Consider the following 24,439-nt stretch of genomic DNA (forward strand, 5'->3'; position numbering starts at 1 on the left):
ACTAGAAAAAATATTGACCCATAATGATGATCACTTAGACTGCTTAGAGCGAAATTTAAAAACACTTTAATATATAATTGTGTAATGCCTAATAACACACATTTAGTTCTGTATAGTTCCAATTTCCATGCATACAGAAAATGTGTACACAACAGACAACAGACAACATGCACACACTACACATTGCATTGATCGTGTGGAAAAGATTGGGTTTGCACCGTGCGCAGCACACCTAATGTTCAGTAATTACTGTCTGATCTCGAGGCTCATTAAAACATTGAGTGCATCTGCTGTGCCGGCGTAATGCAGGAGGAAACATCACGACATTGACAGGGAACAAAACAGACCAGAGAACTCTCTACAGATCAAACACAGAGGAAATGTACCTGCACGTCTACACTGATCTGTTCCTCCATTACGTACAGTAACAGTACAGCGATACACGTATGGATAGCATAACTCTCATTTCAATTTCTTGCTAGATTAAAACATAATGCTCGTTGTATTGCTGCAAACACATTCACTTCAGGAAAACTAACTGTACAAGAGTGGCTTATACCGAAGCGTGCACAGAATACAAAGCCTCAATACAACGTATGTCTTGGTGGTTGCTAGGGCATTGCTACTTGGTTGCTAGCGTGTTCGCCAGACGTTGGTCTTGGTGGTTCCAAGGGCATTGCTACTTGGTTGGTAGGGTGTTCTGGGTGTTCGCGTGACGTTGGTCTTGGTGGTTGCTAGGGCATTGCTCCCTGGTTGCTAGGGTGTTCTGTGTGTTCGCCAATCCTTACAATTAGCTATAAGTATAAAATATTCGAAACATAATTATTATAACCGCATCAGAAGACTGCATTCATTTATTTATTTATTTATTTATTTAGAAATTAGATGTTATTTATTAGAATGAACTTACTCGTTGTATAAATACCATGCACTGTGCTGTGTTTTAACTTTTCTGTTTTTCCTGTTTACCCCTGTAAAGCTGCTTTGAAACAATACACATTGTGAAAAGCGCTATATAAATAAACTTGAATTGAATTGAATTGAATCAGAAACCACCAGCAGTGACTGAAAACTTCCTCTTTATTGAACTTCAGTTAAGTGACAGTGGTTTGTTTTAATGTGTACCACCACACACCCCATGACTACAGAAGCCAAGGGCAGTAATGGCAGAATGTCTATATGGCAATGCTGCGTTGACATGGTAACACAACTCCGGCACACATGTCTAAGAGCGGCGTCCTTCGACATGCTTCACAGAACTCGACCTGTGTCTTATTGGATTTTTTACCGTTTGTTCGTGGTTTTATGTAGGAGAGGAAACATTGAAATCATTGTGAATACACAATAAAGAGCAGAGCTGTAACCTCGAGAACCAGGCAGAGAGGGAAACAAACTCTTTTAACTCCTTCCAAGTACTAACCACCTTTACAAGCACTCAAAACACCTCAGCAACCACCCGTTACACCTTGTGCGATAACTCTGAATACACATTTTAATAATAAACCAATCTTGGTTCACCTGTGCAAAGGTCAGTAATATTGCACCTGGTCGACAAATAACACCTTCATCTATGTGTGTAGATTTGTTGTGTGGTCACCCGAAACCTACAAACCCACAAAAATACTAGGATGAAAAATTAAACAAAATAAATATGAAAATAATAAATACAAATATAACTGAAATATACAATAAAAAATATATAATTTATAATAATATATCTTTTAAAAATAGCGTTTGAAGAAGTTCCACAAATTTTAATTTATCATTTGACATAGTCAATGAAATCTCTTAGGATTTTGCTGTAATGAATGTAGTAACTATGGTATGGTAGCATTGTAAAATTTACATTTTCTTTGAATCATGGTAAATGTTCGTGCCAGACCTTTAGAATGGCAGAAAAGTCAAAAGTCACTGTGATGTCATGTGATGTTGTCATGATACGCATAAGCCCAGCTCTGTAAGTACAGATGAGAGATGGACAGGTGTTGGAAGGAAAAGATGGAGGGCTGGAGGAGGAGGAGTCAGAACTGGCACGCAAGGAGCAGCTGGAGAAAAGACTTCAATCAAGAAGTCACTGTGGAGGAGAGAAAACAAGGGATGAAAGACAAGAGATGATGTGTGAGATTGTGCTGTCTGTCTAGTACGTTCGTCATCCTGGTGTATGTAAATATCATAATATACATGTCTGCATCACACTTCAGACAGAGATAAAAACAATAACAGCAAAACAAACAAATAAATGGAAAAAGCTGAACAGGTCGAATTAAATAAACTAAGATATAAGTTAAAGATGTTCATTTTTGATTCAATGCTATTGGTTTCCTCCATTTCAAGGAACATTAATTTTACTTCAATTTTTAGCAACATTAGTTTTACTTTAGCGTCACGTCCCAGCAAATGTTTGTTTATGTAATTTTAATGAAGCTCTCCACAGACAAACAGACAGAAAACTATTACAGACGGACATACTGTACATACAATCAAACAAACATACAAAGGCGCACAGGAATACTTTCAGATAGAGAAAGATAGTCAAACAAACATAAAAAAGACAGACAGACAGATACACTGAGAGGCAGACAGACTTACAATCAGATAGACAGAAAATCAGAGACAGACAGATCTCAATCAGACAGCAAGAGAAGCATACAGACAAACAATCAGACAAAGAGAGATATACAGACAGACAGAAACAGTCAGACAAACAGACAAATATACAGAGAGATAAACAAAGAGGTGGACATTGAGTCAGACAGACAGACTAATGCATTTTTTCCTGTATGAGCCTTTAATGATCTTATTGATTATTCATTAAGAATTCATTTATGCGAGGCGTATGAATGGGGCAGGCAAGGCAGGCAATTGCCTAGGGCCCTGCTTTTGAGGCCCTTCTGTCCCTTAAAACACGCGTAAATCACATGACTACAGCTGCTCAACCTCGTCTTTATTTAGCGTTATTTAGCGCGCTATTCAATCCACTTCCTCTCAGTGCGGAGTGAACTTCAGAAGAAGAGAAGAAGGTGTGTGAATTTAGTGCCAGTTGCTCTGACATCTGCTTGTGCACTTTGTTATACGCTAAATGCAGGTTACATAATGTGAAGCTGGAGCAATTATGTAGCAAAAGTTTTTACTCTTCACAACCATGAACGCATACTTTTAAAAAACGATCCTCACTGTAAAGATTTAAAATGATTGTGAAAGGGATGATCAGATACATTTATATTTCTTAGAAAAAAAAGATATTACATTTATTAATTTAATAAAATAAAATTATTGCAAACCATACCTATGGGAACATTTCTCTATTTTCAATGCATTGGTTGTAGATGATAAATATTTGGCCATTGACATTTAAAAGTAAAAGCAAACATTTGTTTATGTAAAATGTGTTTATTTGATCAGTGCTATTCCAATTATAGGGCAAAGAAATATATATTCACAGAAAAAAAACGTAAGAAGGGCTTCATTGAATAATTTTGCCTTGGGCCCCAACTTAATGTAGGTTCGCCTCTGTTTAATGAAACGACTGAAATGCGCTCACAGGTCTGATATTGACCATGCATCATTATCTTTAATGATTAATGTTCTCTTCTCAACACATAACACATCCAAAACCCTTCTCACAGATGAGTCTGTTTGTGTCTGATCACAGCTCAGCCCTTTAATGTGTCATTGGTGTCATATAATCATGTGAGATGAAAACACTTTTGTGTGGCATAGAGGAAGGAAGAGCACTGTTCGATACAGCGTGAACCGCTGCTGTCCTTCAAGACTGATTTCAATGCATCATTCACATTCAGTTCTGTGCAATTGTACCAAACATGACCCGTCGCACATCCTCCCTCATGTCACAGAGACCAGAACGAAAGGAATCAAGGCTGTTGCTTCTAAAGCTTCTTCAAGTCAAATTCACATACATTCATATCTACACATTAACCAGACGTAATGTCTGAATTTCACTGCATTAGATAAGAAGATATCAAAAGATCTAGGGCATTTATTTAAAAGACAACTTTTTAAGCAATGCACTTTTCAGGTTGGTGGAGATTAAGGTTATGGACATTTGATCAACAGAACTGACTTAATTCATGTAAGAAAAAGTACTTAATGACCTTCAAAATCTCTCCAAAAACAGGCTTGGAAATACGAAGACTTTTGCGTCGAAGCTCTTGTGAACGCGCACCATAGACTGACAAAACAAAGTAGAATATATCGATTAAAGTTGTTATTTTGGTTTGTTTTTTGCACAAAAAGTATTTTCTTGGCATCAAAATATTCAATTGAGCCAGTATGGGCGGATGGACTAATTTGTCTATGTCTATGATGTGTACTTTTCTGGACCTTGACAACAACTATAACCAGGCCCGGAAATGTGTGTTCCGAAGACACCCCAAGCTCTTAAAACATGTTGAAAGTCATGTGTGTGCAGTAAAAAAACACGGAATTTTGATTTTGATGTGAACTTTAATCCCAGGGGGATTAGCAAATGTATATGTATAATGTATAGGGTAAAGCAATGTAAGTCGCTTTGGATAAAAGCGTCTGCCAAATGCTAAAATGTAATGAAATGTAATGTAAATGTATGTTTTTTACGTCCACTAGGTGGCGACTTACATTCTTATTTATTTCGGTTACTTTTGATTTAGTTTGATAAGTTTATTTTTATATTTCAACAATTTATGATGTTTGTTTGACTTGTAAAGTAAAGAATTATTTATTTTTTGCACCATTCATTTCTTATTTCAATTCCTTGGGGCTTATTTTTACTTATTCCCATAATCTCTTGGTCACATATATTTGTTCACTTCCTGCTTTACCACCCTCAATAGGCTGCAATGATTATCATAAATATTAAGATGGTTTTCAAACAATTTAGAAGTTTGATATAAGTACCTTGTCCAAGTTTACTACTCTAAGTACACAAGCAGGCAAAGTGGCAAAACTTATCTTCTGGTTTGTGTAAATTCAATGTTGTGTCTGTTCTTTGTAACTGATTATGGTTTATGTGTATATTTGTCCTTATATTTAGATCTAGGCAGTTGCATATCTTTTGAAAAATGGTGGGGATCCCATGTTGAGTTTAAATGTTTTGTTCAGGTCTTGGATAGGGGGGCAATAAACCACCAAAAACGTCCCATTGACTTAACATGGCGTCCATCTTTAACGGGTCGTAGTTCCGAGCGAGAATTTCGTAGAACCATGAGTGTTACCAAATTTGAGGAGCCTATCAGCCTCTGTTAGAACATACATCACATTGGGGTGTAAGTTGTACCACTGGGGTGTAAGAGCCGTCAAAAGTTCCCCTTTGACTTAACATGGGGCAGGAAACATGCCCCTATAAAATGTCACAACTGTCATAGCTGTCCTGTGTCGAATATCTATGCAGTAAGACAGAGAGCACATGTGACTCAGACAACCAATCCGTCTTTCAAAATCATCATGACGCTATGAAGCCACGCCCAAAGCAACTATTTTCAGCAACCTAGCAACCGGTCCCATAGTCTCCCACCCCGGTGGATGTCTCTAGAGCAGAGTCTCGTAGAGACAACGGGATTGGCTGAATTGACTTAGGCAACCAATCAGTATCCCAGGAACTTCATTACGTTACAAAGTCACGCCCATAGCAACGAAACAGGTTAGCCTAGCAACCAGTTAACAATGCCTATATATAAGCATCAGAACATCGTAAAGACATGGGGGTCGGTTTGTTCCACTTGTAGCATCATCAATTGGCATCTGCCAGGCCACGCCCCTAGCAACCAAACAGGTTAGCCTAGCAAACGTTTAGCAATACCTATATCTAAGCATCAGAACATCATAAAGACTCAAGGGTTGGTTCGATTCACTCATAGACTAGAGTATCTCTACTGGCATATGCTAAGCCACACCCTCTAGTAACCAATTACCTATATTTGGTTGCAACCGTTTAGCAATACCTATATCTAAGCATCAAAATATCCCAGAGACTCAGGTGTTGGTTCGTTTCACTCATAGCATTTTATATTATCAGCTGACATATGCTAAGCCACGCCCATAGCAACCAAACAGGATAGCTCAACAACCGTTTAGCAATACCTATATCTAAGCATCAGAACATCCTAAAGACTCAGGGGTTGGTTCGTTTCACTCATAGCAAGTGACACTCGCACTCTATGCTGCTTGCATTTTTTAAATGTTTTGTCTATGTGTGATAGTATATAATATCCTGTATACAAAATGTTGTCGGTCTATGTATGCTGTTAACTACTTTTTCATACAAAGAGTTTGTATTGGTGAACTAGCCAACCATAATATCCCTCTGTCTGTCCTTCACTCGTTTAAAATAAAAAAATAAAACTAAACTTGCTAATTATATGGCATCTATACGTTGAAACCACTGGATAGTGTACCGTCGCTGTTTAATTATTTGTGGTGAAAATAAGTTTGTGGAAGTGCTTGATGGTGTTGATTTGATTTAAACTTACTAACGTAAGTAACATACAAACGGCTTCAGTAAGATTTGTAAGTTAACAAAAACTGTAACTGTACTTTTATAGCATTTGTTATTTTTTAATTTTCACTTCGAAGATATGACGTATGCAATACTACTGTTTAGGTACTCAAGATTAATATAGAGATTGGCAGAAACTGCCTGTGATACCTGAACTTTAAATTTGAATGAAGCTACACAAGCCATTTGATTGTCACGTGACAAGAGGTAACCTTTCTTTCCTTTCTTTACACTGAGCCAGTTGCTCAAACAGACAAGCCTGTTTACATTTTCAGACGACAGGGCAGCTCGCTTCTTCTGAACAACATGCACTGACAGTGAAAACAGTCCTTCACAAGGTATGGATGTCGCAGATGTTGCAGGTGCCCTTCATGTTTGGACCTCCACTGCACGGGACAGTCCTCTATGCCAATAGAGGGCTCTTCCTTTTAGCGCTCCACACATTTCTCAATGCAGTCCTCTTCATCATCAGAGGAAGAATCTGGTACAGACATGAGACATGACATCTTCTTAGGTGGCTCAGTTGTTACTGGTTTATTTTCCTGTGCAAGCCCCTGCCCCCTCTCACGGAGCAAGGCACAGATTGAACTCCACACCTCAGCTCTGTCAGCCCTGCTCAGACATTTGAGGTCCTTAAATCTAGGGTCCAGTGCTGATGCAACCCTAAGCCATGTGATGTTAGTTTTTTCCTTCCGTTTGTTCATGTCTGTTGTGAAAGTTTCCTTAAACTTAATCATGTATGCATGGTCGTCTTCTGAGACCTCCATCACACACGACAGATGACACAACGCTGGAAGCACAAATAGGACAAGGAGTTGTGCCCCATGCTCAGTGAAATAGTGTCTAACCTTTCTAATGTTGAATAAGGCACATCGGCATGACCACGTTGTCTTTGCAATGTGATCATTGAAGGACAGCTGTTCATCAAATATGACTCTGAAGTTCCTGGCTGTTTTGGAAGGAGTGATTGTGGTTTTGCCAAGATGGATGGTGATACTCTCTTTAAACGTCTGCAGTAAAGATATTCAGCAGCACTTCAGAAAAAATACGTTGTACACGTTCCGTGCATGTTTACATTATTTTGTAATAGTGTTTGTGCTCTGATAGCTGTACTGTGTGCATTGCACAAAGTGTTTTTTTCTGTTTTTGACATTGCAGAATTTGTTTACACAATGTGTTTCTGAAATATGTGGGTAGTTTGGGTTTCCTGATAGCAGTTAACATTGTTCGCTGGAAAGCATACATAACACTATCAGGCCTTATTTTTAAAATAATAAAACAGCCACACAAGCTCTTCAATGCAGTTTTATCTTAATGGTTCCATATGTCATAAACATGTTGAGTTTCCCAGGATGAGATTTTAACACTTGATCTAATAGGAACTGACGCAAGATTATTTGCTCCACTAAATGGGTTAGGTTGTATATATGTTATATGGGTTATATCCACTATGTGTTACTATGTTTGTCGAATTCTTCAATTTCTTTCTAAGTTGGCATAATCATGGCATCAGTCTCCCAAAATGTATGAATGAATAGTGCAGAATCATTCGCAGACATCAGTTTGTCCTAATGGACAGTGGGTCGGGTTTGTCTACATTTTATCCAACCATCAGTTGAAACAATACGGCATTTTTGAGCTTATTTTGAGATTTTGGTGTCTTTTGAAGAAATTAACTATAAGATTTCAGACATTTCTCATCAAATTATTAAAAAGCCGTATGTTGGAATATATTTTCTCCCAATAATGTAGTAGCTTTTAATTAAAACTAAACTGAATACTTAGATTTCTTTGTATTAAAACTCAGCAGCTTCTATTGTAAGTCTTTTACTATATCTTAAATGATGAAATAATGAAGCTACTTTATGGTAATTATTTGTTTGAGATTACTTTTCTAAAATTGAATTAAAAAATGAAATGTTTATTGAATGCAAATTGTCATTTATTGGTTCATATTATTCACACAGAAATATATCAGATTAATTAAGAAATGGATTTCTTGAAGAAAGTTGGTGCTGTTGGTTCAGATGTAATGGAGGGAGTTGTGAACGTGTCTAAAGTGATGGTGGATATTTTGGTGGACTTGCTGAACGGAGCTGCAGGGAGAATGAAAGCTGCCAGCGATAAACTCAACAAAACATTTTTGACAGAAACTAAGATGATATAAAAACCAACAGAATGTGTGGAGAACATTGCAGACACCATTAAGAAAAGTCTTTAAATGATTCACTAGTCAGGCAAAAATGTGAACTAAAAATGTGAAAATGTCTTTAAATCTGAGTTTGTCAAATGTTACATTTTCAAGGTGTGTATAAGAGTTTGTATCATCATATCATGAATTGTTTTCCTCTATTTATTACACTGTACTTTCAATAATGTCTCTTAGTACATAGTGATTATTAAACTAAGAAATAAACACTTCATCACAGATAACAGGATTTGTTTCTTTGGCCTCCGCCTCTTACTTCATCCTCTTCCGGTTGGGCTGAACGAACAATAAGACAAATAAAGATGAATGATCAAGAATGAAACTGTGTTTGTGTTCTTCATGCAGGTGAATTGAATAACACTTACTGTGAGTGTGTCGTACAGGTCAGATGATCTGGTGTTGAGTTCAAGAGCTGTATATGTGTCATTACTGACATCATCATTCTATAAAGAAACATTTGAGAACACAAACATGTGACGGACAGTTCAATCTTTCTAACACATTTGTATGAAGAGATTTTATTGGTGATCATCTCACCTCCGTTACGTGTTCTGACACTTTTCTTCTCAAACTCTTTCTTCTGCTGTCAAAAGAAAACAGAGACATTCATAATTTGGATCCTTGGTTGAGTAGTTGTGGTATCTTATTTAGATTTGTCATTAATATCAACAGCTGCTGTGAAAATGACGTTTAATTATTCTGTTTTAAACACTGAAAATGAGACTCTCACACATTTCTTACCAAATATACATCACAATGAGCAGAACAGCTGATGCTCCACAGACTCCAACACAAATTCCAACACCAAAACCTACAGAGAAACTGAGAGCTGAAAAAAAGAAGTTCAGTCATTTTTGCTAATAGTGATTGAGACACAAAAACAAATGCCAAAGATATGAGAATGAAAAGACAGGTGGAGTTGTGTATCATAGTAGTGATAGGAAAACCCATGTTTCCGAATGACAGAGCCTAAGTATTTCATGTTTACCAAAAATAGCAACGGACAAGCACTGAGCCCTGAGGCATCCCTGTGTCAAGATGATGGGACGCAGAGACCTCACCTCTCCAGGAGTTCCAGCTTTCAATGTTGCATTGAAATCCATCCATCCATCCATTTTCTACCGCTTATCCGAACTACCTCGGGTCACGGGGAGCCTGCGCCTATCTCAGGAGTCTTTGGGCATCAAGGCAGGATACACCCTGGATGGAGTGCCAACCCATCGCAGGGCACACACACACACTCATTCACTCACGCACTCACACACTACGGACAATTTTTCCAGAGATGCCAATCAACCTACCATGCATGTCTTTGGACCAGGGGAGGAAACCGGAGTACCCGGAGGAAACCCCCGAGGCACGGGGAGAACATGCAAACTCCACACACACACAAGTCGGAGGCGGGAATCGAACCCCCAACCCTGGAGGTGTGAGGCGAACGTGCTAACCACTAAGCCACCGTGCCCCCCACTGCATTGAAATCAATCATTAAAATCAAATGTTGTTTAAAAGAATGACTCAATCTACTTACATGAGACACCTTTAACAGTGAGTGAAACAGCTTCTGATCTCTGAGATCCAACTTCATTCTGAGCCACACAGTAAAACCATCCACTGAGACTTGAATTAAAGTTACTGATGATGAACGTCTGTCCAGATCCAACAGATGATGTTTGATTCTCTTTAAACCAGCTGTAGATGTGAACAGGTGGATTTGATTCACTGCTGCAGGTCAGATTCACTGAATCACCCTCCACTATTACACCAGAAGAACTGATGGAGATCACAGGTCTTATCTGGAGGATCTATTGAGAGATTATATTCAGTATATCAGTGATAAATCATCTTAAGTGAATAATGAAAGAATTGAGAGTGAACTTACAGATGACATTGAGACGTCGAGGAGGTGATGTGAGTTTCTGTCCCTGTACAGCACAGCTATAGTCACCTGCATTCTCTCTTCTAACTGACGGCAGGATGAGTTTCTTGTTTCTGCCATTTAATGTCTTTGTGTTTCTAAACCAGATGAATGTTGATGTGTCAGTCAGACTGCATCGGCTTTTACATGTCAGATTCACTGAATGTCCCTCCATCACTCTCTCACCTTCAGACTCCACCTGAAGATCTGAACACAGCACAACACTGATCCTCCTCATGTCATTCACATCACATTTTTATCATCAAACACTCATTCACTCTCACCTGTGACAGCAAGAGTCACTCCAGGTGCACCGATCCATTTCTCTTTATCAGTGATGAATCTGAAATAGTACTTGTGTGAATCTGTGTGTCTCACATCAGTCAGTCTGACGCTGCAGTCGTGCTGTTTATCTCCCAGATACTGAATCCTCTCACTGTATTTAGAGTCCTTAAACAGATTTGGAGGAGCAGACTGTCAGTGTTGGTCCAGAACACGTCTGTGATCTTATGTCCAGTAGGGTATTTATAACTACAGTTTGTTGTCACTGTTGAGTCCTTTAGTGCACAGATGTGTGAAGAGCTGTAAGTCACACTCCCATTATCACCAGCACTATAAACTCCTGAAAGAGACAAAAGCATTTGCTAAAGCTTTGCTTTTGACTGCTAAAGGATAGTAAAATTGTTTAAATGTAGGTGTTATTTCATGTCTTTTGTTCTGGATATTAATACAGGGGCAGATCTATTAGTGTTTAGTGTTATATTACTCTGAAATTTAGAAGGGTTTGCAGTATGTGTAAATGTGTGGGGTTACCGTGGTGTTGAAGAGTAGAGCCGGTGGTTAGGATAACGTTTGGCTAAACGTCACCAGGGTTAATTATTACTTTCCGCGAAAAGCAAAGGCTTTGTGTTCTTCAGTGCAGTGATTGTCTGTTCAATATGCACTTTAGTTTGTAAACTATCTATGTTCAAATGTATGAAATGTGTATTATTAACGGTTGTTAAATATAAGTAATACATTTCCATATGTGTGTGTGTACTTATGTATGGCGTGAGTAAATCCATTATGGTCAACATATTTTTACACATCCAGTACCACATCTTATCACATGTAGATCGATATACAATATATTATATTACTTACAATATATATTACTGATTATAACATTACATATATTTGTACATATAAGTAAATATATTCTTCAATATATGAAAGAGCGGAAACTCCTTATTATTCAATATATTGCATGATATTTACACAATATCTTATTCTGTATATTTTCTTGTACACCATTGTGTATACATTTAATTCATATATTAGGTAATATATGTTTTTTCCCTAAGGGCTTTGCAATACCACAACGGTTCTGGTAAAAGTGTGAAGATATTTGTCTCACAGTTGTGGTTTGATAGTGTTGAAGAAAAGCAGAACTGAACAACTGTTGCACGACAGACAGAAAACACAAACTCAATGATGACTACTGATCAATTACTAAAGAGATGATAAAGATGTGTTGATCACACGACTGAAGTGATGATGTGACATCAGTTACTCACCTTGAATCATGAGCAGAAGAATCAGAGGAAGAGGAGGAGCCATTCTGACTGACTTCACCATAGCAACGACACAACCAGTCAACACTCAGTCACTGTCCCATTAAAAATGATGATGTGAAAACATTAAATCCGATCATTATGATATAAAACACTATAAAGCAAACAGCTGCTCTAATCTGACTACAACACATCAAGTGACACATTATGTACATGAGGAGTTAAACATGAACATTTCTACCAAATTTCATATATCAGATGTTATCTAAAAAGTGACTGAATATAACTGACGGCTGATGTGTGACTGTTCGGTTCAGTTATTTATCTTTACAGATACTGTACAGAGTTTAATTCTTGCAGATGTGATGTAATACAGAACTATGAATGCTGTAAAGTATTTCCTTAATGTAAAAATTAAAGTTTTTTTTACCAATTTAAAGTTCTGACATAACTAGTAATATACATTTCTGGTGATTCTGTAATTCTGAATAAAATAAAAAATGTTTCTCTCACCAGGTTCACAGCCGCTCAAAGCCACTGTCGACACCTCAAACGAGTGAAACAAGAAAGTGTCCCCAAGTTCTGCCTCTCATCACGTGATTGACACTCACGGTTGCTGAGTCTCATGCATTTGGTGATCTATCTCACGCCGAAATACATCTCATGCCCTGATATTTCATAAACATGCTATTTACTTTAATACATTAATACTATGAAGTTTATCTTTGCACTTGAAGTAAAATCTTTCTTTGCATAATTTAACTTTATTTTACATAGTTTAAATATTTGTTGTAAAACCACAGTAACCTCAAAAGTAAAAAAAATTCAATCCGGAATAACATGTTTAATCATAATATTTGTAGTAACAAACATAGATAATGTTCAAGTGAGGACCTAAACACGCTCATCTTGATTTTAAAAAGAAATATAATCATCTAATATTTAGGAAATCTTTAATTCTCAGTTCTAACGCTTCTCATGCCCACTTCATAAATCTGGCTGACTTTATAAAGCTATACAAAAGTTATACAAATATCCAGAGAAAAATGTATTTCAATATGAATGCACAGTTTTACAAACTCCATTTTGCTGTGGTTTCATGAAAAAGATTTGCTTTAGGTGGAAGAGAAAGCACAAAAGCTTGGTCAGGTTTGTTTAGTAATTATTTGCTTTAAACATTGGCAACCCTGTTGACACATTCGTTTATTTTTTATTTCTTCAAGGTGGAAGATAAATATTGATTGAAAAAATAAAACCCTCTGTCAAACTTTGTTGCATTTTTATTTGCATCCTTGATTCAGGACGATGGTTCTTTGCGTTATTTACTAATGTGACAGGATCGGATCAAAAGACTGCAGATAGTGACCTCTTGTGGTGTTTTTAGTGTATTGCCTAAGCGCACATTTAACTGATTTAACACTTGCAGATCAACACTAAGGTTGATTCAATGGTTGCTTGCTATCAGATATTTCTTGACCCATCTTCACAACCCAGTCTAAACCATCTTTGTGGGTCAGAATGATCAGAACATTGCGTCATTTTAATGCTGATTACATATTTATTTCTGGCACTGATAACAATTTGGTTTACTCCATTAAAATGAAACAGATTATTTTCAGGATGTGTTTTTTAATTGTACATCACAGTCCGCTACTACAATGCAAATATTCAAAGATGATTCATATCTGTATGACTACATCACTGAACATGACACTTCTGAACCCAGAAAAGAAATACTAGTTACTGGACCAACTTTAATTCCAGTTCCCAGAAATTTCAGCTCCACGCCGTCTGCACCAATAGATGCACCCGTATCCACTCCGAGCCCCACCTTCACACCAAGTGGACCGGCTTCAGCAGATACGCTTGCAAGTTCAGCTCGAGCCATCGCACTGGCTCCAACTACATTTGCTTCAGCACCAGCCGAGGCGTTTGGACCTTTGGCTTCTGCATCAAATAGGCTACACTGAATTCAGCACGAGCTCGACCCACTCCTGCTTCTGTGTAAGCTCCAGCTTTGGGAATTCTGTGTCCGGGTTTGTTTTCAGGACGGTCTGCATATGTTCCACTTCGAGCGTCTTCTGTGTATGCCTTTCCTGGTCTGTCAGCTGTGTCTATGACTGCCAATCAGTTTGGACATTTCTAATTGAATCAAAAATCATGTTAAGACCTCGTATAAAAGCAACCTTAAACATTACATGCACAATAATATGAAGCAATGCTTTATTTACTAACAAAATACCTATTTTTCAAACTGTTGCTCGTAACTGTTACTGTAAATGTAACCGTAAATGTATAGCAGTCTACTACCAGCCTTTGATAATAATTATGTTTGATCAATACGGGTCAAAATGAAAAATTATTCTATTTTGCATAATGGGATGAAAGTTATTTTACCTGACTGGTGCGGTGAGATGGAGGAGGTTGATGAACACAACACAGCACGATTGAACATGTGATGAGAAGCTAAGAAAGGCAACTTAAATAGGAAGCGCTCTGGTATGTTTAGTTTCGTTATTGGATAACGTCATCTAGCTGAATCCGCTAACATACACAGACACACATGACTGTAAAACAATATCTTAACTTTCTTCTTGTGCATTAAAGAATTCAGTTTTGAATCTCAAGCCAACTTCAGCGTCTCTCTTGTGTTTTCAATTGGCACAAGATCTGCATTTTACTGTATTACCCTGGATGACCAGTCCACCACAGCCACAATTACATGACAAAAAACATATATTGTATGTGACTCCGACTCTGAACCACAAAGGCAGCCATCAGGGTCATTTTTCAAAAGAAAGCCGAATACAAAAGTAGTGTTATAATATACTGTGAGAAAAAATGTTGATTGATTTATAACCCCCTGTCAAAGTTTCTGTCAACCAGTCACTCAAATGGGCCAGAGTATTTTGCCGATCCCGATACTCTTCCCCTCTCTCAAAGCTCTCAATAATTCTCTGCATAGCTTTTTTAAACTAGATATCTTAACACATTATGTTGAAACTGTGAAAAAATACTCTACGCCCCAAAGGGAAAAAGGCAAAGCCCAGTTACACATTAAAAATGGAAATTATTGGAAATAACTCATTCCTCCATTATTTATAGGTTTCAACTCAGGAATATTTGCATGATGAAGTAATTGTGAAATATATGCTGCAAAAACAAGATTGCAGTCTTGACTCTTGACTCTACATGGCACTCGTACACACAATGATAATCATTCCTTCCACATGACTCATGACTCATTCATGACTCACATGACTCATTCATGACTACCAGCATTCATTGCGGTGGAACTTTTGATGATAATCAGCATATTTGAGGTTGGCATGACGAATGTTGATTTTTTTGGTCCATCTTAAAAGAACACATGTTATTGAGACTAACAATACCAAAGAACGTTAATTCTAGTTATAAGTGCGCTGATTTTGTTTTTATTTCCTGTTTTTTTTATAGTTGGCTGACTAGAAAGCTGACAACTATCAATAAACATTTTTATTTACTAAAATCAACCAATGCACAAGTGTGAGTAAAATACATTTATTGAAAAACTGATGAGATTTATTCATGTTCAAGAGCCAAATTATAGCAAACACTGATCACATTACATGACATTCATCATTTGGCGAGATAACTTGAACCTCATTCATATTTCTACTTGATTTTTAAAGTTAGTGTTTTATTCACCCAACTATTAACTGTACAAATAGAAACTACTAAGTGATAGTGAGGTTCACAACATGTGAGTCACGACAGCCGTTGGAATTAACTGTGTAGGTTTTAAATGTACTGCGTTCATCGGCCATAGGAATGAATGTAAATGAAACCTTAAATGACATTTCCTCAAGGAAACTAGGTAAAAGCACTGGGGTTTTTTCAGAAAGCAGGTTGTGTTACATGTCCTGGTAAGTTAACTCAGAGTATGCGGATAACATCGATTTTTTTGTTGGAGATAGCACAATCTTTTTATGTCTAATATGATACTTCAAGAGTATTTGGCCGATCCAGATACTCTTCCTCTCTCAAAGCTCTCAATAATTCTCTGCATAGTGTATGAAACTAAACAATGGTGACAACCGACAGAAGAATACTTTGTGCTGCAATGCATGCTGGGTGACATCATAGTACAAAACGCATTCATTATTCCCAGCATGCATTTCAATTGATTTAATTATCTCAAGTTTTGGTTACTGCGATTGGTTGGCACTCCATCCAGGGTGTATCCTGCCTTGATGCCCGATGACTCCTGAGATAGGCGCAGGCTCCCCGTGACCCAAGGTAGTTCGGATAAGCGGTAGAAAATGGAATGGAATGGAAAGTTTTGGTTAATTTTCACCATTGTTGAGGTTTGTATGATGAGTATTGATGTCGAAGTTTGTCAACGAAGTATTGAGTATAATTTTAATGCAATGGTTGTACCATCAGTCATGTATCTTCTAACTCTCTTCAACACTTCACCATGTCTTTTTTTAGTACAATACCTTCCCGTCACTATATCTTTCTTTAATGACATACCAGTGTTGTGAATTACTATTGTCTGAGAGACGATTCACAGAATAAAGGTCAAGTATTAAGAGCCAAACTAAAGCAAACACTGATCACAATAATGGTGGATTAATTCAATTTTAATATTAATTGCAGGTGCAAAAGTGATATCAGTCCAATACAATTATAGAGATCACCTGGACAACAATAGCACACGTTCAGAAGACGTCATAAAAAGACGTTGTAAAAACTTTCATTCGGACTCCTCAGGGAACGTCTATACAATGTCATCAATGACGTTGAAAAGACGTCTTTTGGACTTGCATTTGTTTGCAGGGTAGTATTAATGTATTAAAGTAACTTGCATGTTTATGAAATATCAGGGCATGAGATGTATTTGGGCGTGAGATAGATCACCAAATGCATAAGACTCGACAACTGTGAGTGTCAATCATGTGATGAGAGGCAGAACTTATGGACACTTTCTTGTTTCACTCGTTTGAGGTGTCGACACTGGCTTTGAGCGGCTGTGAAACTGGTGAGAGAAACATTTTTTATTTTAATCAGAATTACAGAATCACCAGAAATGCATGTTACTAGTTCTGTCAGAACTTTAAATTGGTAAAAAAAACTATCATTTTAACATTAATGAAATACTTTACTGTATTCTTAGTGCTGTATTACACCACATCTGTTAAAGAATGAAACTCTTTGTGCTGGGATACACTGCCGCTATTGACCAAGTCATTTAAAGCCCAGAAGTCTGTGAAAAGTTCACCGTTCTCGTTCTTTGGTCCAAGGGCCTGGGTTCCCATGATCAGTTCTTTTCCAAGGTTTTCTTTCCCCATCTTGGCGTTCATGCCACCCATCAGAATTTAGATATCTTGATGTAAAGACATGTTTACCATTTTTTAAAACTGGTTTATTATTTGGGAAACAGGCAGGTTTGTAAGACTGTTTTGTAATGATATGTAATGGATGTAAATATCACTCTATTTTCAAGGCATTCAAGTCCAGACTAAAAAATACATTGTGCATTTACTGATCACCCAAAATATGCCAGCCTCTCAAAGCACAAGAATATTTGCATGATGAAGTAATTGTGAAATATATGCTGCAAACACAAGATTGCAGTCTTGACTCTTGACTCTACATGGCACTCGTACACACAATGATAATCATTCCTTCCAACAATCCCCCCTGGACCTCATAAGGGTTACACTGTGTGGAAAATATTCCTATCATCTTAACACTTGCTTCATTTATAAAATCAGAATTTTGCCTGTAAAACAGAACACAAACGTTAGAGAAATAAAAAAATATAAAAACAATAAGCTTAATGGCCGATGTAACATTCTTAACAGTTTTCACAGCTTCCTTTTTCAAAGCATGGTTAAACATTTAACATGGTTTAATCTCGAAGGCACTCTGGATAAAATCTTCCGGACCTGTTCTCAAAAGCTTGGGGAGTGCCTGCCAGGTGTAGGGAGAACAGGGAGGCTCGCGAGAGCTCAGCAGAAAAGGAGAAATGATTGGCATTGCAAAATATTGTAGAAAATAATGTCTGAAGTACGAGAAGAGCAGTGATAGACGCAGTCTAGGGCAAGGATCAGAGGTGGACAATCCTGGGCCATAAAGTAAAAGTCCTGCCATATTTTTGTTTCACCCATGAACTCAGCAGCTGATTTCACCAGCGGAGGAACCAAAACATTCATTTCAAGTCACAAGCAAGTCTCAAGTCAAATCTCAAGTCCTCAAAGAGTTAAAGTTAATGAGATAATTAAGTGAGTAATTAAATGATGATTGAGTGATGAACACCTGCTGTTAACAATCAACAACACTGAAGAAAAGAGAAACACAAGAACTACAACTGACTTCAGTCACAGCCTTGGATGACATCAGCTGTAAAAAAAACATTTCCACCATAATTGTGATCAGTGTTTGCTTTAGTTGAGATCTTGAGCCTTTCAGGAAGTGGATCTGTTTCTGTCTCTCCTCTACACCTATAGCTGGTATGTCGTGAGCGCACTTGAGGTCTCATAGACTCCCCAAATATGATTATTAAGCACTTTAGGTGAACAGGAATACACAATTGAGCACAATATAAATGTCTTTTTCATTTAAAGATAATTGCTTTAATAATTACAATATTTTTATATAGCAAACATTTGTTCAATGCTAAATCAAATATTGAATAGTTTGTGTTTCTGGTTTAAATCTCTCTAGGTTTATGATCTGCATTTGGATATAAAAACCTCCTTTTACAAATGAACATTTATCATATGAACCTCAACAGTGGTGACAATAATTAGTCATACTGCATTGCATGATGGGAGTTTTTCAAGCATTGCAGCTTGAAGTATTTTGTTGAGCGTCACCATTGTTGAGCTTCATATGTTGGTTCTTGATGTATGACTTGAAGATTTTAAGTTAGCATTTGTTTCGCTGCTTTAAAAGTTTCTCACTGATAATGTTAGATAAACGTGAATGTTTTTAAACACTGAGTGTACAGGATTCATTATGTTACACATAAACATGATCTAAAAGAAACTCATCATAATAAACAGTGAAGAGTTAAACACTTCCCAGAACTGATCTATCTGCTCTACAAAAGTGCATAAATTGATACAGTGCAAAATCTAACAATCGAGTCAAGGGTCAAGAGTCCAACTAAAGCAAACACTGACATCATATAACCAATAAAACATCAACATCTCAATAACAGCAGGTGTTCATCACTAATGCTCAATCATCATCTAATTAATCACTTAATTATCTCATTAACTTTAACTCTTTGAGGACTTGAGATTTGACTTGAGACTTGCTTGTGACTTGAAAGAAATGTTTTGGTTCCTCCGCTGGTGAAATCAGCTGCTGAGTTCATGGGTGAAACAAAAATATGGCAGAACTTTTACTTTATGGCACCAGGATTGTCCACCTCTGCTGGAATTAAAGTTGGTCCAGTAACTAGTATTTCTTTTCTGGGTTCAGAAGTGTCATGTTCAGTGATGTAGTCATACAGATAAGAATCCTCTTTGAATATTTGCATTGTAGTAGCGGACTGTGATGTACAATTAAAAAACACATCCTGAAAAGTAATCTGTTTCATTTTAATGGAGTAAACCAAATAGTTATCAATGCCAGAAATAAATATGTAATCAGCATTAAAATGACGCAATGTTCTGATCATTCTGACCCACAAAGATGGGTTAAGACTCGGTTTTGAAGATGGGTTAAGAAATATCTGATATCAAGCAACCATTGAATCAACCTTAGTGTTGATCTGCAATGTTAAATCAGTTGAATGTGCGCTTATGCAATACCCTAAAAACACCACAAGAGGTCACTATCTGCAGTCTTTTGATCCGATCCTGTCACATTAGTAAATAACTCAAAGAACCATCGTCCTGAATCAAGGATGCAAATAAAAATGCAACAAAGTTTGACAGAGGGTTTAATTTTTTCAATCAATATTTATCTTCCACCTTGAAGAAATCAAAAATAAACGAATGTGTCAACAGGGTTGCCAATGTTTAAAGCAAATAATTACTAAACAAACCTGACCAAGCTTTTGTGCTTTCTCTTCCACCTAAAGCAAATCTTTTTCATGAAACCACAGCAAAATGGAGTTTGTAAAACTGTGCATTCATATTGAAATACATTTTTCTCTGGATATTTGTATAACTTTTGTATAGCTTTATAAAGTCAGCCAGATTTATGAAGTGGGCATGAGAAGCGTTAGAACTGAGAATTAAAGATTTCCTAAATATTAGATGATTATATTTCTTTTTAAAATCAAGATGAGCGTGTTTAGGTCCTCACTTGAACATTATCTATGTTTGTTACGACAAATATTTTGGTTAAACAAGTTATTACGGAGAGAAAAAAATATTGGTCACTGTGGTTTTACAACAAATATTTATACTATATAAAATAAAGTTAAATTATGCAAGAAAGATTTTACTTCAAGTGCAAAGATAAACGTCATCCCTGCAAACAAATGTAAGTCCAAAAGACGTCTTTTCAACGTCATTGATGATGGTCATTCCTAAGGTCGATGAACGCAGTACATTCAAAACCTACACAGTTAATTCCAACGGCTGTCGTGACTCACATGTTGTAAACCTCACTATCACTTCCTAGTAGTTTTTATTTGTACAGTTAATAGTTGTGTGAATAAAACACTAACTTTAAAAATCAAGTAGAAATATGAATGTAATGTGATCAGTGTTTGCTATAATTTGGCTCTTTAACATGAATAAATTTAGACCTGCTAATGTAACACTCCTGTAATGAGGAGAAGATAAGTGAAAAGAACAAGACAAAAGGTCTGGTGGGTTAAACCACTGAACTGGTAAATTAAAGGTTGCTGGTTCGATCCCATCACCAGTGTGTCCTTGAGCAAGACACTTTACTCCATGTTGCTCCAGGGGGATTGTCCCTGTATTAAATGCACTGTAAGTCGCTTTGGATAAAAGCGTCTGCTAAATGACTAAATGAGGGTTTGTAAATATTACCCATGCAAATCGGTTAAATTTTGCTTAAATATATTAGGTAACAAAGTAAACTACATGCAAACTTATGGAATCTACTCAAAAATTTTGCAAAAGAATTTGCACTCAATTAGATTTAGTAGATTTTATTCTATGTTTTTATGTATAGAGTATCTAAATTTATCAGATATCAGACACACTAAAAGAAATTAGATAAAGTCTTCCCTAATATTGCTCAATATTAATTACTTATAAAAATGGAGTAATATTAGTTTATATAACAGACAACAGTTCATCTACTTATTATGAATGATAAATATTGAATAATTAAACCTTAAATATGACTTATTCAGAGAAGCTTGAATTGACCTAAAAATGTTCAGAAACAGGAGATCACATCAATTGCTTTTATTGACCAAATAAAAAACGTTTACAAAACCCCTTTGTGACAATGAACACAAGATTCATTTGATGTCATCATTATTGTGATCAGTGTTCACTTTTTTTGGTAATCTTTCAAATTGTGATGAGTATATTCAGTCTGTGATATTGATATTATTTTGCTTTGTTATATGCAACTGTTTCATAAAGGCAATAAGGTATTCGAGGTAAGTGCTTTTTCATGAATAATTTGAAGGTTGGCATAAAGTTATAATAGACCCACAGACAACGTCTCGATTCTGTTGCTTTCACATGTGACCAGCAGATGTCGTGTGGGAGAAAATATTTTACTGTTGACTTTGTGACAACTTGTATGTTGTATAAATAATATTTTGAAAACAGATCATTAAATTGACAAAATAAGTGAATGTTGTGTGAGCCACTGACAATGTGTTGGTGTACAAATAATATCAATAGTTTAATAAACAAAAAATATTTTTCTTGTCTTTTAATGTGGCACTTGGTAAAGACAAAGAGAAGATGCATAAAAGAAAGAAAGACTAAAGAAACATGAAATTATGTAATAAGTAAAGAATGTTTATCTATGAATGTTGCTTTAAAAACGAAAAAAGAATTCTCGCAAGATCGGGCCACCCAGAAATCACATGACGTGATAGCGCAGTTATTTGACGTATTAATGTTCACTTCATTAAAGACCTTTGTTAGGGATTCAGTAGCTTCAGGATTGATATTGTAATAAAATTGAGAGGTTGACGACTGGAGGAGCTACTCTAACTTGTAAATACAACGGAAATGATATAAAGTCAAAAGCAAATACTTCGATATACCTAGTCATCAACAATGGTGACAATCATCAAACTAATTGAGACAGACAGATCAAGTGCAATGCATGCTGGGAGTCATGAAGGAGTTTTGTACTGTGATGTTACCCAGCATTCATTGCGGCATGAAATTTTCAAGAAATTTACAAGAAATCTAATATATAATTAAATTTGTGAAAAGAAACACACAATAGATATTTGAATGCTCAGCCTGTTGCCATGGCCAGGCAACAAATTAGCTGCTTTAATTTTTTTCAAAGTTATGATGGGGAATAATGAAAAGCATAGAAAGTTATCATAATATAACAAAGCTTTGTACTTGTTTCCTGTCATTTTACAGAAGTTTTGGCATTCTCAGTTTGTCTGTAAAAACGATTTGTCTTTTTACTGTGTAAACAACGTTATGGTACTTCCTATCAGTTAAACAGAATGGTTGGAACTAATCTCTACAGGAAAATGGATGGCGAGGTCCGGAATTGAGGAAGCGGTAGAGTTTCCTTTTAAAAAAATCATTGTGTCTGTGTTCTGAAAATTGTGAACCAGAACATTTACATCAGTGATGAAGGCATCAACCTCACTACTTTTCAATAGCCTGTATTGATGTTCTTACAATTTGTAATTTGCGACGACATCAAACATTTATTTATTAACATTAATTATTAAACACTCAAGGATTGTGCTCATAATGTGGTTACAGAAGTGATATGAGTTCCTCGGATGACAAATCCATGGCTGTATGTCTCTGTGTTTCTCTTTAACTTGCAATGATGTAGGAGTGGCTTTTTTAGTCAGTGGACATTTAAAGGACAGGACTCATATTCTGCCCAGACAACTACAAACTATTGTGAACATCAGATAAGTTTTAATATGTTAGATTACCCCCAGGTGGCATTTGTTGTGTTTTAGTGTTGGAAGAAGGATGTTGAAATCCAACATCGACAATGTTGGGCTGACATTGGGTTTTGCTTGAAAATAAAAATCTGACTGATGTCAAAATCCAACTTTGCCTTGAATGAAGTAATGATTGAGTCATTTATAATAAAACCTGCAGTTAATAAACAGAATTACAGAAGAAAAGATTAACACGACTAGAAAACCAATGATTTTTGTTTACCAACATTCTTCTTTTGTATTCTGCAGAAGTAATTTATTTTCCAAATAACTAAAGAATGAGTAAATTTTGGGGATGAGGTTGGATTAACATCGTAAATTATGCTTGCATTAGTAAACATCATGTATAACAAAGTTTCCAATTTTCTTCGAGTGCAGTTAACTCAAAGCATTTTATTTTCATTTTTACTTTATATGGTCATATACTCTTGATCAAATTGAGAGAGGTCAAGAGAGGAGATTCCAAGTCAAGTTGCAAGTCTTAAATGTTAATGGATTGAATCAATACCACTTTTCTGCCCACAAAATCAACATTATTGTGATCAGTGTTTGCTTTAGTTGGTCTCCTGATCATTTACTCATAATAAGTAAAATAAAAAAAAATCTGTGGTATTTTCTGCATAACAGTGTTTCAGATAGAACACTTGTGTACACAAGTGCAGAAAAGCAAATCATTTTGATTTGTATAAATACAAAATCAGTCTTATTTATAATTATTGTCACATGATATTGTAATAATATTGAGAAATTGATGATTGGAGGGACTACTCTAACTTGTAAATACTAAGGAAGTTTGATAGAATAAAAAAGCAAACACTCATCAACACTCATCAGTGCAATGCATGCTGGGAGTCATGAATGAGTTTAGTACTGTGATGTTGCCCAGCATTCATTGCAGCATGAAAAGTACAATACCGTTTCCTGCTCTAATGCGAGCATATTTCTATCTCACACAGACTCTGTATGATGGAGATGGCTGTTTGTTAAAAGTCTTCAAAACATTGTATATAAAAGGTTAAACAGTTCGCTAATGGTTTTAAATATTTAACATAATATATTTTTACAAAACTTACCAATCCGTTAGATCCTGATCAAGACGCATTGGCAAAGTTGATGTTTTGGCTTGATCATTTTCTGTATCAGATTTAGGCTCGAATTAATATAAGGAAGTCACGAT

The 24,439-nt window shown here is 36.3% G+C and overlaps 1 pseudogene; it reads right to left on the bottom strand.

Moving 5' to 3' along the window:
• Window positions 1-8,951: 8,951 nt before the first annotated feature.
• On the bottom strand, window positions 8,952-12,313 carry LOC130435878 (B-cell receptor CD22-like; annotated as a pseudogene).
• Between the last annotated feature and the right edge of the window lie 12,126 nt (window positions 12,314-24,439).

The sequence above is a fragment of the Triplophysa dalaica genome, chromosome 2, assembly GCF_015846415.1.
Source record: "Triplophysa dalaica isolate WHDGS20190420 chromosome 2, ASM1584641v1, whole genome shotgun sequence".
In the NCBI taxonomy this organism is placed as follows: domain Eukaryota; kingdom Metazoa; phylum Chordata; class Actinopteri; order Cypriniformes; family Nemacheilidae; genus Triplophysa; species Triplophysa dalaica.